The sequence below is a fragment of the Lolium rigidum genome, chromosome 7, assembly GCF_022539505.1.
Source record: "Lolium rigidum isolate FL_2022 chromosome 7, APGP_CSIRO_Lrig_0.1, whole genome shotgun sequence".
Lineage (NCBI taxonomy): Eukaryota > Viridiplantae > Streptophyta > Magnoliopsida > Poales > Poaceae > Lolium > Lolium rigidum.
In genome coordinates, this window is record NC_061514.1 from 229,083,976 (window position 1) to 229,088,421 (window position 4,446).

Genomic DNA, 4,446 nt, shown 5'->3' on the forward strand with positions numbered 1-4,446 from the left:
CAAGCTGTGTGTGTGTGCAAATTCATGGTACCTGGCTTGTCTTGGTTGTGAGATGATCAGCTCGGCAGAGCTGATCCATATCTGCTCAATTTCATTATTCTTCTAACTCTGCCAAGTGGTTTTACCACTTGGCATAACTTCTCTTTTGTTGTGTTTATGTGCAGGGATCAAGAATGGATCAAAATGGACTTGGAGTTCATCATATACAAGATCAAATGAAGATGATCTTGTAGAATTTAGTCTAGGCTCATTAAATTGTAATTTTTTCTTTATTTTCCTTTCTTCTATTCTGCCCATTTATGTAATGTGTTGTATTATTCTTTTATTTCACTTATGAATATTGTAATGACATTGTAATTTGTGTGATGATCAATAAAGCTCAAAGTTTTCTCTAATGAGCTTTACTTTAATATAATTGTTCATCTTATTTATTATTGATCATTTACTTAATGAATTTCCTCAATTGAATTATTTAAGTAATTATTTAATGTTTGAATTAGAAATTCAAATTCAACCTTGGTTTGAATTCAACCATGTCATATCATTTGGAATTCAATCAAGCAAACTCTCCTCTCTCATCTCAAAACCCTAAACTAATGAAGTGAGAAACAAGTTTGTCGCACTCTCAAAACCCTAACCCCGTAAGGTGTCGAGAGAGAAACTTGTCCCCCTTCGATGCGGCTTTTGTTTAAAAGCGCGAAATTTCCCCGAATTTACTATGCAATGCACATCCCTTTCTAAAATCTACCCCTCGATCGTCTCTAAACCTGGGACATTACAGCCTTCCCCCTTAAAGAAAACTTCGTCCCGAAGTTGTGGTTGTAATACCTGAACAGCTCGGGGTATGTTTTCCTCAGGTCTTCCTCTTTTTCCCAGGTGGCTTCCCTCTCGGGATGATGCTTCCATTGTATCTTACAATACTTGATCGCCTTGTTTCTGAGTTGTTTCCAGCTCTCCTCAAGAATCTTGGCTGGCTTCTCGATATATGTTAAGTCTGGTTGTAATTCCAGCTCATCATGTGATATTGGTTCATCTGGGGTCTTCAAACACTTTCTGAGTTGTGACACATGGAATACATTGTGAACTTGTGCTAACCTTCCCAGTAGATCCAATTCAAAGGCTAAACCTCGATTCTGACTCAGTATCTTGAAGGGTCCTATGTATCTAGGGCTTAACTTTCCTTTTACTCCGAATCTATGAAGTCCTTTCATCGGGCTTACCTTAAGATATACCATGTCTCCAACTTGTGGCTCCCAAGTTCTCCTCTTCTGATCTGCGTAACTCTTTTGCCGGCTTTGGGCTATCTTAAGCCTGTCTCTGATAATGTCAATGATTTGTTGTTTTTCCTTGACATAATCAGGGTTGAACTCTTTGCTTGCTCCGGCTTCATACCAACATATGGGTGATCTACACTTCCTTCCATACAGAGCTTCAAATGGTGCCATCTTGATGCTGCTTTGATAGCTATTATTGTATGAAAACTCTGCTAGTGGCAAATGTTCCTCCCATGATCCTCCGAAGTCTAGGGCACATGCCCTAAGCATATCTTCTAAGATCTGATTGGTTCTCTCGGTTTGTCCACCGGTTTGTGGATGATAAGCGGTACTATAATCCAACTTGGATCCCAAAGCTTCGTGGAGTTGCTTCCAAAATGCTGATGTGAACACGGATCCTCGATCCGATACTATCTTCTTAGGTACTCCATGCTTACTCACGATCTCCTTGATGTAAATATCAATGAGTTTCTCTCCTTTATCCTGTTGGTTTACCGCTAAGAAGTGTGCACTTTTCGTCAACCGGTCCACGATTACCCATATCATGTCCTTCTTTTTATTAGTCATGGGTAGTCCGGTGATGAAATCCATCCCTATTTCCTCCCATTTCCACTCCGGAATCGGTAGAGGTTGTAACTTCCCTGCCGGACTCTGATGTTCAGCCTTCACTCGGCGAGGGTATGGCATTCTGCAACATATTGTGCTATCTCTCTCTTCATATTATTCCACCAGAATAGTTCCTTTAGATCCATATACATCTTTGTACTTCCCGGATGTATGGAATATGGTGTTTGATGAGCTTCCCGGAGTATTACTTCCTTAATTTCAGCAATATCCGGAACGCAAATTCTTTTCTGGAACCATAATGATCCAGATTCTCCACGATGAAATTCTGAGGGTCTTCCCTCATCTATTCTTCTCATCTCCTCCACTATGAATGGATCGTCCGGTTGACCCATCATTATCTCATTCTTCGTGTTGACATTCAGTTCATCGGCTACTTGCAACGCCGATAATCCTTCATGGGCTTCCTTCTCCCAAAGTTGTATTTGGGCTTGGCTTATTTCCTTCCTCAACTCCGGTGATATTTCTTGTTCCACTCCTCCGGTACTCTTTCTACTCAGGGCGTCAGCTACAACATTAGCCTTCCTCGGTGTGTAATTGATTGTCAGATCATAATCCTTAATCAATTCTAGCCATCTTTTCTGCCTCATGTTGAGTTCTTTCTGAGTGAAGAAATATTTGAGGCTTTTATGATCGGTATAGAGCTCACACTTAGCCCCATAGAGAAAATGTCTCCATGTTTTAAGCGCGAATACGACCGCTGCTAATTCCAAGTCATGTGTTGGATAGTTCACTTCATGAGGTCCGAGTTGCCTCGATCCATAAGATATCACTTTCCGATCTTGCATGAGTACGCAACCCAATCCATGCTTGGATGCGTCACGATACACGGTGTAGTCCTTGCCGACTTCGAGAACTGCTAACACCGGTGCCGTGGTGAGTTTTTCCTTCAGAGTTTGAAAACTCTTCTCACACTCCTCTGACCACACGAATGGTGTGTTTTTCCTTAGCAACTTCGTCATAGGTCCTGCTATCTTAGAGAATCCTTCAATGAATCTCCGATAGTATCCTGCCATTCCTAGGAATCCTCGGATTTCCTTGACGATCTTGGGTGCTTCCCATTCTAGAACTGCTCGCTACCTTACTCGGGTTGACAGCGATCCCATCTTTACTAATGACATGACCAAGAAATTCCACTTGATCTAGCCAAAATTCACACTTACCGAGTTTTGCATAAAGTTGGTGTTCCCTTAGTGTTTGCAACACTAACCTCAAATGATCGGCATGTTCTGCCTTGTTCTTGGAATATATCAAGATATCATCGATGAATACGATGACAAACTTGTCAAGATATGGCATGAAGATCTTATTCATGAGATTCATGAATATTGCTGGGGCATTGGTTAATCCAAAAGGTACTACAAGGTATTCATGGTGTCCATACCTTGAGACAAAGGCGAGTTTCGAACGTCCTCCTTCTTGATCTTTATCTGGTGATAACCGGATCTTAGATCAATCTTGGAAAAGACTCCCGCTCCTCTAACCTGATCAAATAGATCTTGTATTCTTGGAAGTGGATACTTGTTCTTGATTGTGACGTTGTTCAAATTTCTGTAGTCTCCACACATCCTTCTTCCTCCATCCCTTTTATCCACGAAGATCACAGGTGATCCCCATGGTGAAACACTTTCTTGAATGAATCCCTTTTGTTCCAAGTCATCCAATTGCTCCTTCAGTTCTTTCAATTCCTTAGGCCCCATTTTATATGGTGCTTTGGCAATCGGAGTTGTTCCTGGAATTAGGTCGATAGTGAATTCTATCTCCCTATCTGGTGGCATACCAGGTAATTCCAGCAGAAACACATCCTGGAATTCATTTACTACAGGTATATCTTCTAACTTCACCTCCTTCATGCTATTCAGTCGTAGCTCCACTTCAATCTGTGTATGTTTGTCGCCTTGGTAAATCATTCTACTTCCATCGGGACTTTTTAATGACACCGTTTTGTTTACACGATCGATCAATGCTCCATTAGCTTCTAACCGAGTTCATACCAAGAATGACATCAATGTCCTTCATCGGTAAAATGAACGAGTCCGCGTCAAACGCGCACTTATTGACCATAATGACTTGTTTTTGTTTGGCATGGGTTACTACTATCGTTCCTCCCGTGAAAGTATGGTTATGGGTGTATCTAACTTAGTGCAACTAATCCCATGTTTGATGATGAATTGTTGAGAAATGAATGATGTAGTTGCACCGGTATCAAAAAGTACTTTGCCGGGATGAGTGAGTATCTGGAGCGTACCTATCACCGCCTGGTCAGAATTGACCACCTCCTCCAGACTGGTACAGTTCAGCTTGCCGAAGGGCTTCTTATTCTTCCAATTCCCTCCGGTGTTTCCTCGATTTCCTCCTCCTCCACTATTCTTCTTGGGGCAGTCCTTCGAGCATGTGCCCCTCCCGACGACACCCAAAGCATATGATCTTGGGTTTCTTACAATCCTTCATGACATGTCCTTTTAAACCACAGGAATGGCATATAATCTGATTTGCAGACTGATATCCTTGGTTCCTCCTCTGATTGCTGTTGTTGTTGTTGTTGTTG